The sequence below is a fragment of the Aegilops tauschii genome, chromosome 5 (genome assembly GCF_002575655.3).
Source record: "Aegilops tauschii subsp. strangulata cultivar AL8/78 chromosome 5, Aet v6.0, whole genome shotgun sequence".
NCBI lineage: Eukaryota > Viridiplantae > Streptophyta > Magnoliopsida > Poales > Poaceae > Aegilops > Aegilops tauschii.
Window position 1 is genome coordinate 47,238,762 of NC_053039.3, and position 12,864 is coordinate 47,251,625.

At 46.0% G+C, this 12,864-nt stretch overlaps 1 pseudogene; it reads left to right on the plus strand.

Annotated features, from left to right (window-relative positions):
* Window positions 1-501: 501 nt before the first annotated feature.
* On the plus strand, window positions 502-1,801 carry LOC109759676 (phospholipase A1-Igamma1, chloroplastic-like; annotated as a pseudogene).
* The last annotated feature ends 11,063 nt before the right edge of the window (window positions 1,802-12,864 follow it).

The window sequence follows — 12,864 nt, forward strand, 5'->3', positions numbered from 1 at the left end:
ACGGATCAAACACCGTCGGCGCCCAGGATGGATCGAACACCACCGAGGCTCTGATACCACTTGTTGTTGCAGATTACCGGCGATCACGAAGGAGAGTCAGAGAGAGAGAGATGGAAGACTGAGACTTGCGCTGCGAACTGCCTCTACAGCTTTTCGGGGTTTCTGTTATTTAGCAAACTCTAATGTGAGCTGCTGGAAAAGAGGAGGAAATGGTCGCCCACGAACGAGCCTACAGATCGCGCCATCCCACGATGCTCGTCGTGCTTGAACCCTACATGCTCGCCACGACCTGCGTGATCCATGCCATCCAATGGTGCTGCATCGGGCGAGCTACAAAGTCGCTAACTACTTAACTGAAAAACTACTGCATCTGTACGTGCACACACACGCTGACAGACTGAACTTTATTCAGCTAACTAACTGAACTAACTGAAACTTTCTGAACTTTGTTGGTGCAGCTGATTATCTGATAGGGGAGGGGGCGCCGACAGGATTTAGAGCATGTTCGGAGCCCGTGACCAGGTCGCCGACGAGCTCAAGCGGCTGGTGGAGCACTTCGGGAAGCGCGGCGAGAAGGTCCACGCCACCTTCACGGGGCATAGCCTCGGCGGCGCGCTGGCCCAGCTCTCCGCCAGGGACGTCGCGGCGGCGCACCCGGACGTCCCCGTCCGCGCCGTCACCTTCTCCGCGCCGCGCGTCGGCAACAGGGCCTTCTGCGACGGCCTCACGTCGCGCAGCATCAGCGTCCTGCACGTCGTCGTCAAGACCGACCTCGTGCCGACCGTCCCCCGGCGGTGCTCGAGGCCTCCGTCTCCGGAGTGCTGGGCGGCCTGTGGGCACTGGCCGGCCTCGGGCGGGCATTCAAGTACGTGCACGTCAGCCACGAGCTCGCCCTGAACATCTCCAAGTCACCGTACCTCAAGGATTCTCATGACCTGGTGGGGTCACACAACCTGGAGATGTGCCTGCACCTGCTGGTCAGGGTGGACACGGTCCGGGCCGGTCCGGGCCCAGTCCGAGCCGCCGTTTGGACCGGACGCCGGCGGTCCGGGCTGGACCGGACCGAGCAGTGCAGCACGGCGCGAGGCAGAGGCGTAGTGGCGCGAGGGAAAGAGGGGGAGCAGCAGCGCGAGGGGACGACGGCGAGAGGCAGAGGTGCGGCAGCGCGAGGTTGTGCCGGGGAGAGGGAGGCGAGAAGAGGGGCGGCACATGCGAGGAAGAGGACGGCAGTGGCAGTTCGAGTACGGCTCTTCTAATTAACTTTAATTGGGCTGGGCCTTCGGTCCTCCGAGCCGGACCGAGCTTTAACCGGACCGGACCGACCGAATTTCGGTCTCGTTTTTACAGACCGGACCGACCATATTATCTAGCGAGCCAGGACCGTACGGTCCGGTCCATAACGGGCCGCGGTCCGGGCCAGAAGCCCGCTCGTCCCGTCCACCCTAACCTGCTGGACGGCCACGAGACCGCCGCCGGCTAATTCTGGCAGGAGGACGGTGCGCCGCCGCGTGACGTGGCGCTGGTGAACAAGTGATCCGCGATGCTGCGCGACATTGAGCTCATTCCGGAGAAGTGGAGCCAGACGGCGAACAAGGGGCTCCAGCGCGGCGGGTCCGGCAGGTGGGTGATGCCGGAGCGAGAGCGCGATGACATGCCGGCAAACGACGTGCTGCCGCTGTCAGAGCTGGACGAACGCGTCCGAGGATCTTCCTGTGTGTGCTACTACGCCCATTCATTTCATGCCTTTGCACGTGCCCTCAGTATCAGCTTGCTTAGTGTGATGATGTGTTCAAGTAAGTAGGGTTTGTTTAGTAAAATGTACATTTGCTGCATTCGGCAGCAGTGAATTCCACGGTTTCTCCATTACAGAAAAGAAAAGATGTGACTAGGTCTTAGTCGACTGTGATTTAATCAAATCTTAATCAGATGACATAACATGCAAAAGAGAAAAGGTAAAAACTGATATAATATCGACGAGACTCGACAGAGATTTAGCAAGACCAGACGATGATTCGTTTCTAACATTGATATACAGCATTACATAAAAAAAATGTGTAACGTGCCTCTTGAGTATTCTACCGGTTTCCTTTCTATTTTATTTACCATTTTCGTGTTTATTTTTCCTTTTATTTGACAAAAGAGTGAATTCCAGTTTTTACCTTCTATTTTGACATTTTTTACACTAATTACCTCATATAGCAGGATTTCATCCGGTTAACCCATTTAGCAAGTGTCGCCACAATGTACCCTATTTAAAATTTTGTGTGTTCTGACCGGCTAGTCCCAATTGTCAGGTCCAGCTGGCATGCCACATCGACGGGTTTTTCCCTGCCTATTTTTGTTACTGATATAATTTAAAATTATGTATGTTTTTCTTCAGCATTATCATATAGGACCTTAAGTATGATTACCCTGGATCAGATTAAAAGTGGTGTAAATATACTACTTCCTCTGTAAACTAATATAAGAGCGTTTATAATATTAAAGTAATGTTCTAAACGCTCTTATATTAGTTTACGGAAGTACTTTACTATCTCTGATGCATCTACATATCTAAATATTTGGACGGTGATGCAATCGATTAGGAGTGAGCAACGCAAGCTAGAAGCGACTGGAGGTGAGCGTCGGGCGAGGCTGACTCAGGCGTTGTGACGTGACGTGCATGACCTCCATCGGCCCTGGCCGTTCGGGAGATGCTGCGAGGACCGATTCATCAAAGAAAAAAATAGGCAGGGGAAATCTGTTGATGTGGCATGCGAGTTGCACTTGACAATTGGGACATGCTGGTCAGAACGCATATAAAATTTTAACAGGGTAAATTCTAGCAAAACTTTTGTTAAATAAGGTAAAACAGATGAAATTTCGCTAAATTAGGTAATTAGTGTAAGAAATGTCAAAATCAGGGGTAAAAAGTGGAACTCACTCTTGACAAAATTTTGATAATATACATAACTTATGTATTAATAATTCTTGTTGTTTTTCTTACTTTTTTAAAAATGGGAAAGTTAAAAAGGAAAAATAGAAACGTACTTGAAAATTAAAGAATAAGCAAACAGTATTTGGGCGTACAATTGGATAAAAATATAACCATGCTGAACATTATCCAAAATACATGCTGTCAATTTATTTTAAATAGTTTTATATTTAAAAAATATAGTGAAGATACCCAATAAATGTCCGTGCTTGTGGTCCTGAATGAAGATAGATAAATTTTCCTACATTGTTTTTGTTAAATCCACATAATTTTATAAGTTCATGTTTATACCTCTTCAAGGCACAAAATAATAAGAATATAATACATATTTAAAACGCACTATAACTGGATTTTTTTATATGAAAAGGAAAAATAATACAAACTTCGTAAAATAAAATAATACGGAAATAGGATAAGCATCAGGAAAATTGCTTGAAGATATTAAAACAAGTATGCCACGCTAATGGGCTGGCTTAATTACATCTCTTACGCGCCAAATACAAGGTTATTTACATTCCTATTTACAACTGGCGCACACCCAGGGAGCAACTAGTTAACGAGCACTTCTTCGGGAGCCTCGCAATAATCAGCGCCACTTGGCGCGCTCTCAGCCATTCGCCGTGTGTCGCGCTTTGGGCGCTCCCTCCGGATTTTATTTTATTTTATTTTTCCGCACGCGTTTCGGCTTTTTAAACGTTTTTTCCGGTTTTTCGACGTTTTGGTTTTTCACCGGTCTTCCTTAGCTTTTCAATCAAAAAAAATTTGCACAAAAAACGCGTTTTTTTCCTTTCGCGAGAGTCACGGTTTGCTTCCGCGAGAGGCACGGTTTTGCTTTCGCGAGAGTCACGGCCGTGCCTCTCGAAAATGAAAAAAAACGCGTTTTCTATTTTTTGGCTTTCGCGAGAGTCACGGTTTTGCTTCCGCGAGAGGCACAGGTGTGAGAGTCACGGCCGTGCCTCTCGGAAACAGAAAAAATGCGTTTTCTGTTTTTTTTCTTTCACGAGAGTCACGGTTTTGCTTCCGCGAGAGGCACGGTTGTGCTTTCGCGAGAGTCACGACGGTGCCTCTCGGAAAGGGAAAAAACATGTTTTCTGTTTTTTCCTTTCGCGAGAGTCACGGTTTTGCTTCCACAAGAGGCATGGTTGTGCTTTCACGAGAGTCACGGCCGTGCCTCCTCGAAAACGAAAAAAAAACGCGTTTTCTCTTTTTTTTCCCTTCTGCGAGGGTCACGGTTTTGCTTTCGCGAGAGGCACGGTTGTGATTTCGTGAGAGGCATGGGTTTGCCTCTTACAGAAAGGGAAAAAAACCCGTGCTCCCGGTTCGGTTTTTTCGTCTGGTTTTTTTCGTCCGGTTTTTTCATAAAAAAAGTTCGTCAAAACCTATCAATATGGGATCTAGTTTTGAAGATCACGACGCGAGGAATCCAACGGTGAAAGCGGTTCGAGATTTGGACGCGCAGTTTAAGAGATAAAATGTTTTGAATAAACGGATCTACGAAAAAAGGGTAAACTCCCAGGTTGCGACAAGTGGTGCGCTGCATGTGCGCCACTTGTCCCAACCAGGGGAATTGGAGTGGAGTGATCTTTTGAAACGAGTACTCCTCAATTAGTGATTTCGGCACACCCACCTGGCTCCCAGTCGTAGATAACGGGCCGGCCCATATAAGATACTTCGAGTTCAGGTTTTTAAGAAGCCCTTCCGATTTTGGAAAGTTTCCAGAAGCTTCTCAACAGGTTTTTCTTTTTATGTGTTTTTGGTTTTTTGGTTTCTTTTTGTTTCACTCAGTTTTCTCTAGTTTTTCTTTGTTTATAATTTTTTCCTTTTGGTTATCTTCTTTATATTTCTTTTTTTCAATTTTTCCAAATACATGCACTTTTTCAAATCCATATTTTTTTGCAATTCGTAAGCACTTCTTAAATCATGAACCTTTTTAAAATTTCGTGGGATTCTACCAAAATTATGATTTTTTTTTAATTCTTGTGAACTTTTTAAAAATTCCTGAACTTTTTTCATTTTTGTGAATTTTTTTTAAATTATGAACCATTTCAAGTCTTGAACTTTTTTTCCCTTTCCGTGATTTTTTTCAAATTTATGAACCTTATTGAATTCAGAAACTTTTTTAATATTTTTAACATTTTTTAATGCATGGACTTCTTAAAAATGGTGATTATTTCAATTTTTTGACTTTGAACTTCATGCACCTTTTTCAAATTCACAAACTCTTTTTGTTGGAAATATGCCCTAGAGGCAATAATAAAATTGTTATTATTATATTTCCTTGTTCATGATAATTGTCTATTGATCATGCTATAATTGTGTTATCCGGAAATCGTAATACATGTGTGAATACATAGACCACAACATGTCCCTAGTGAGCCTCTAGTTGACTAGCTCGTTGATCAACAGATAGTCATGGTTTCCTGACTATGGACATTGGATGTCATTGATAACGGGATCACATCATTAGGAGAATGATGTGATGGACAAGACCCAATCCTAAGCATAGCACAAAGATCGTGTAGTTCATTTGCTAGAGCTTTTCCAATGTCAAGTATCATTTCCTTAGACCATGAGATCGTGTAACTCCCGGATACCGTAGGAGTGCTTTGGGTGTACCAAACGTCACAACGTAACTGGGTGACTATAAAGGTACACTACAGGTATCTCTGAAAGTGTCTGTTGGGTTGACACGGATCGAGACTGGGATTTGTCACTCCGTATGACGGAGAGGTATCTCTGGGCCCACTCGGTAATGCATCATCATAATGAGCTCAAAGTGACCAAGTGGTTGGTCACGGGATCATGCATTACGGTACGAGTAAAGTGACTTGCCGGTAATTGGATTGAACAAGGTATTGGGATACCGACGATTGAATCTCGGGCAAGTAACGTACCGATTGACAAAGGGAATTGTATACGGGATTGATTGAATCCTCGACATCGTGGTTCATCCGGTGAGATCATCGTGGAACATGTGGGAGCCAACATGGGTATCCAGATCCCGCTGTTGGTTATTGACCGGAGAGTCGTCTCGGTCATGTCTGCATGTCTCCCGAACCCGTAGGGTCTACACACTTAAGGTTCGGTGGCGCTAGGGTTGTAGAGATATTAGTATGCGGTAACCCGAAAGTTGTTAGGAGTCCGGGATGAGATCCCGGACGTCACGAGGAGTTCCGGAATGGTCCGGAGGTGAAGAATTATATATAGGAAGTCCAATTTCGGCCACCGGAAAAGTTTCGGGGGTCACCGGTATTGTACCGGGACCACCGGAAGGGTCCCGGGGGTCCACCGGGTGGGGCCACCTATCCCGGAGGGCCCCATGGGCTGAAGTGGGAGGGGAACCAGCCCCTGGTGGGCTGGTGCGCCCCCCTTGGGCCTCCCCCTGCGCCTAGGGTTGGAAACCCTAGGGGTGGGGGCGCCCCACTTGGCTTGGGGGGGAAGCCACCCCCCTTGGCCGCCGCCCCCCTGGAGATTGCATCTCCCAGGGCCGGCGCCCCCAGGAGCCCTATATATAGTGGGGGGAGGGAGGGCAACCGTACCACAACCCCTGGCGCCTCCCTCTCCCTCCCGTGACACCTCTACCTCCCGCTTGCGCTTGGTGAAGCCCTGCCGGGATCCTGCTACTTCCACCACCACGCCGTCGTGCTGCTGGATCTCCATCAACCTCTCCTTCCCCCTTGCTGGATCAAGAAGGAGGAGACGTCGCTGCTCCGTACGTGTGTTGAACGCGGAGGTGCCGTCCGTTCGACGCTTGGTCATCGGTGATTTGGATCACGACGAGTACGACTCCATCAACCCTGTTCACTTGAACGCTTCCGCTCGCGATCTACAAGGGTATGTAGATGCACTCCTCTCTCTCGTTGCTAGATGACTCCATAGATTGATCTTGGTGATGCGTAGAAATTTTTTAATTTCTGCTACCATAACCCAACAGTGGCATCATGAGCTAGCTCTATGCGTAGTTTCGATGCACGAGTAGAACACAAAGCAGTTGTGGGCATAGATCATGTCAATTTACTTGCCGCTACTAGTCTTACCTTGATTCGGCGGCATTGTGGGATGAAGCGGCCCGGACCAACCTTACACGTACGCTCGTGAGACAGGTTCAACCGACTGACATGCACTAGTTGCATAAGGTGGCTAGCGGGTGTCTGTCTCTCCCACTTTAGTCAGATCGGATTCGATGAAAAGGGTCCTTATGAAGGGTAAATAGAAATTGGCATATCACGTTGTGGTTTTACGTAGGTAAGAAACGTTCTTGCTAGAAACCTATAGAAGCCACGTAAAAACATGCAACAACAATTAGAGGACGTCTAACTTGTTTTTGCAGCATATGCCTTGTGATGTGATATGGCCAAAAAGAATGTGATGAATGATATATGTGATGTATGAGATTGATCATGTTCTTGTAATAGGAATCACGACTTGCATGTCGATGAGTATGACAACCGGCAGGAGCCATAGGAGTTGTCTTTATTTTTTGTATGACCTGCGTGTCATTGAATAACGCCATGTAAATTACTTTACTTTATTGCTAAACACGTTAGCCATAGAAGTAGAAGTAATCGTTGGCGTGACAACTTCATGAAGACACGATGATGGTGATCATGGTGTCATGCCGGTGACGAAGATGATCGTGGCGCCCCGAAGATGGAGATCAAAAGGAGCAAAATGATATTGGCCATATCATGTCACTATTTGATTGCATGTGATGTTTATCATGTTTTGCATCTTATTTGCTTAGTACGACGGTAGTAAGTAAGATGATCCCTTATAATAATTTCAAGAAAGTGTTCCCCCTAACTGTGCACCGTTGCGAAGGTTCATTGTTTCGAAGCACCACGTGATGATCGGGTGTGATAGATTCTAACGTTCGAATACAACGGGTGTAAGCCAGATTTACACACGCAATACACTTAGGTTGATTTGACGACTAGCATGTACAGACATGGCCTCGGAACACGGAAGACCGAAAGGTCGAGCATGAGTCGTATAGAAGATAGGCTCAACATGAAGATGTTCACCAATGTTGACTAGTCCGTCTCACGTGATGATCGGACACGGCCTAGTTGACTCGGATCATGTTTCACTTAGATGACTAGAGGGATGTCTATCTGAGTGGGAGTTCATTGAATAATTTGATTAGATGGACTTAATTATCATGAACTTAGTCTAAAATCTTTACAATATGTCTTGTAGATCAAATGGCCCACGTTGCCCTCAACTTCAACGCGTTCCTAGAGAAAGCCAAGCTGAAAGATGATGGCAGCAACTATACGGACTGGGTCCGGAACCTGAGGATCATCCTCATAGCTGCCAAGAAAGATTATGTCCTAGAAGCACCGCTAGGTGACGCACCCATCCCAGAGAACCAAGACGTTATGAACGCTTGGCATTCACGTGCTGATGATTACTCCCTCGTTCAGTGCGGCATGCTTTACAGCTTAGAACCGGGGCTCCAAAAGTGTTTTGAGCAACACGGAGCATATGAGATGTTCGAAGAGCTGAAAATGGTTTTCCAAGCTCATGCCCGGGTCGAGAGATATGAAGTCTCCGACAAGTTCTTCAGTTGTAAGATGGAGGAAAACAGTTCTGTCAGTGAGCACATACTCAAAATATCTGGGTTGCACAACCGCTTGACTCAGCTGGGAGTTAATCTCCCGGATGACGCGGTCATTGACAGAATCCTTCAGTCGCTTCCACCAAGCTACAAGAGCTTTGTGATGAACTTCAATATGCAGGGGATGGAAAAGACCATTCCTGAGGTATATTCAATGCTGAAATCAGCGGAGGTGGAGATTAGAAAGGAACATCAAGTGTTGATGGTGAATAAAACCACTAAGTTCAAGAAAGGCAAGGGTAAGAAGAACTTCAAGAAGGACGGCAAGGGAGTTGCCGCGCCCGGTAAGCCAGTTGCCGGGAAGAAGCCAAAGAATGGACCCAAGCCTGAGACTGAGTGCTTTTATTGCAAGGGAAGTGGTCACTGGAAGCGGAACTGCCCCAAATACTTAGCGGACAAGAAGGCCGGCAACAACAAAGGTATATGTGATATACATGTAATTGATGTGTACCTTACCAGTACTCGTAGTAGCTCCTGGGTATTTGGTATCGGTGCGGTTGCTCATATTTATAACTCAAAACAGGAGCTGCGGAATAAGCGGAGACTGGTGAAGGACGAGGTGACGATGCGCGTCGGGAATGGTTCCAAGGTCGATGTGATCGCCGTCGGCACGCTACCTCTACATTTACCTACGGGATTAGTTTTAAACCTCAATAATTGTTATTTGGTGCCAGCTTTGAGCATGAACATTGTATCTGGATCTCGTTTAATTCGAGATGGCTACTCATTTAAATCCGAGAATAATGGTTGTTCTATTTATATGAGAGATATGTTTTATGGTCATGCCCCGCTGGTTAATGGTTTATTCTTGATGAATTTCGAACGTAGTGTTACACATATTCATAGTGTGAATACCAAAAGATGTAAGGTTGATAATGATAGTCCCACATACTTGTGGCACTGCCGTCTTGGTCACATTGGTGTCAAGCGCATGAAGAAGTTCCATGCAGATGGACTTTTGGACTCTCTTGATTACGAATCATTTGACACGTGCGAACCATGCCTCATGGGTAAGATGACCAAGACTCCGTTCTCCGGAACAATGGAGCGAGCAACCAACTTATTGGAAATCATACATACTGATGTGTGCGGTCCAATGAGTGTTGAGACTCGCGGTGGCTATCGTTATGTTCTCACTCTCACTGATGACTTGAGTAGATATGGGTATGTCTACCTAATGAAACACAAGTCTGAGACCTTTGAAAAGTTCAAGGAATTTCAGAGTGAGGTTGAGAATCAACGTGACAGGAAAATAAAGTTCTTACGATCAGATCGTGGAGGAGAATATTTAAGTCACGAATTTGGTACGCACTTAAGGAAATGTGGAATCGTTTCACAACTCACGCCGCCTGGAACACCTCAGCGTAACGGTGTGTCCGAACGTCATAATCGCACTCTATTGGATATGGTGCGATCTATGATGTCACTCACCGATTTACCGCTATCATTTTGGGGATACGCTCTAGAGACAGCTGCATTCACTTTAAATAGGGCACCGTCTAAACCCATTGAGACGACACCGTATGAATTATGGTTTGGGAAGAAACCTAAGCTGTCGTTTCTAAAAGTTTGGGGATGCGATGCTTATGTCAAGAAACTTCAACCTGAAAAGCTCGAACCCAAGTCGGAAAAATGCGTCTTCATAGAATACCCCAAGGAAACCATTGGGGTATACCTTCTACCTCAGATCCGAGGGCAAGATCTTTGTTGCCAAGAACGGGTCCTTTCTGGAGAAAGAGTTTCTCTCGAAAGAAATAAGTGGGAGGAAAGTGGAACTTGATGAAGTACTACCTCTTGAACTGGAAAGTAGCGTAGCTCAGGAAGATGTTCCCGTGGTGCCTGCACTGACTAGAGAGGAAGCTAATGATGATGATCAAGGTACTTCGGATCAAGTTACTACTGAACTTCGTAGGTCCACGAGGACACGTTCCGCGCCAGAGTGGTACGGCAACCCTGTCCTGGAAATCATGTTGTTAGACAACGGTGAACCTTCGAACTATGAAGAAGCAATGGCGGGCCCAGATTCCGACAAATGGCTAGAAGCCATGAAATCCGAGATAGGATCCATGTATGAAAACGAAGTATGGACTTTGACTGACTTGCCCGATGATCGGCGAGCCATAGAAAATAAATGGATCTTTAAGAAGAAGACAGACGCGGATGGTAATGTGACCATCTATAAGGCTCGACTTGTCGCTAAGGGTTATCGACAAGTTCAAGGGGTTGACTACGATGAGACTTTCTCACCCGTAGCGAAGCTGAAGTCCGTCCGAATCATGTTAGCAATTGCCGCATTCTATGATTATGAGATATGGCAAATGGACGTCAAAACGGCATTCCTTAACGGCTTTCTTAAGGAAGAATTGTATATGATGCAGCCGGAAGGTTTTGTCGATCCTAAGAATGCTAACAAGGTATGCAAGCTCCAGCGCTCCATCTATGGGCTGGTGCAAGCATCTCGGAGTTGGAACATTCGATTTGATGAGATGATCAAAGCGTTTGGGTTTACACAGACTTATGGAGAAGCCTATGTTTACAAGAAAGTGAGTGGGAGCTCTGTAGCATTTCTCATATTATATGTGGATGACATACTGTTGATGGGAAATGATATAGAATTCTTGGAAAGTATAAAGGCCTATTTGAACAAGTGCTTTTCAATGAAGGACCTTGGAGAAGCTGCTTATATATTAGGCATCAAGATCTATAGAGATAGATCAAGACGCCTCATTGGTCTTTCACAGAGTACGTACCTTGACAAGATATTGAAGAAGTTCGATATGGATCAGTCCAAGAAGGGGTTCTTGCCTGTATTGCAAGGTGTGCAATTGAGCACGGCTCAATGCCCGACCACGGCAGAAGATAGAGAAAAGATGAGTGTCGTCCCCTATGCCTCAGCCATAGGGTCTATTATGTATGCCATACTGTGTACCAGACCTGATGTAAACCTTGCCGTAAGTTTGGTAGGAAGGTACCAAAGTAATCCCGGCATGGAACACTGGACAGCGGTCAAGAATATCCTGAAGTACCTGAAAAGGACTAAGGACATGTTTCTCATATATGGAGGTGACGAAGAGCTCGTCGTAAAGGGTTACGTCGATGCTAGCTTCGACACAGATCTGGATGACTCTAAGTCACAAACCGGATACGTGTATATTTTGAATGGTGGGGCAGTAAGCTGGTGCAGTTGCAAGCAAAGCGTCGTGGCGGGATCTACATGTGAAGCGGAGTACATGGCGGCCTCAGAGGCAGCACAAGAAGCAATCTGGATGAAGGAGTTCATTACCGAACTAGGGGTGATTCCCAATGCGTCGGGCCCGATGACTCTCTTCTGTGACAACACTGGAGCTATTGCCATTGCAAAGGAGCCCAGGTTTCACAGGAAGACCAGGCATATCAAGCGTCGCTTCAACTCCATTCGTGAAAGTGTTCAAAATGGAGACATAGATATTTGTAAAGTACATACGGACCTGAATGTAGCAGATCCGTTGACTAAACCTCTCCCTAGAGCAAAACATGATCAACACCAGAACTCTATGGGTGTTCGATTCATCACAATGTAACTAGATTATTGACTCTAGTGCAAGTGGGAGACTGTTGGAAATATGCCCTAGAGGCAATAATAAAATGGTTATTATTATATTTCCTTGTTCATGATAATTGTCTATTGATCATGCTATAATTGTGTTATCCGGAAATCGTAATACATGTGTGAATACATAGACCACAACATGTCCCTAGTGAGCCTCTAGTTGACTAGCTCGTTGATCAACAGATAGTCATGGTTTCCTGACTATGGACATTGGATGTCATTGATAACGGGATCACATCATTAGGAGAATGATGTGATGGACAAGACCCAATCCTAAGCATAGCACAAAGATCGTGTAGTTCGTTTGCTAGAGCTTTTCCAATGTCAAGTATCATTTCCTTAGACCATGAGATCGTGTAACTCCCGGATACCGTAGGAGTGCTTTGGGTGTACCAAACGTCACAACGTAACTGGGTGACTATAAAGGTACACTACAGGTATCTCTGAAAGTGTCTGTTGGGTTGACACGGATCGAGACTGGGATTTGTCACTCCGTATGACGGAGAGGTATCTCTGGGCCCACTCGGTAATGCATCATCATAATGAGCTCAAAGTGACCAAGTGGCTAGTCACGGGATCATGCATTACGGTACGAGTAAAGTGACTTGCCGGTAACGAGATTGAACAAGGTATTGGGATACCGACGATCGAATCTCGGGCAAGTAACGTACCGATTGACAA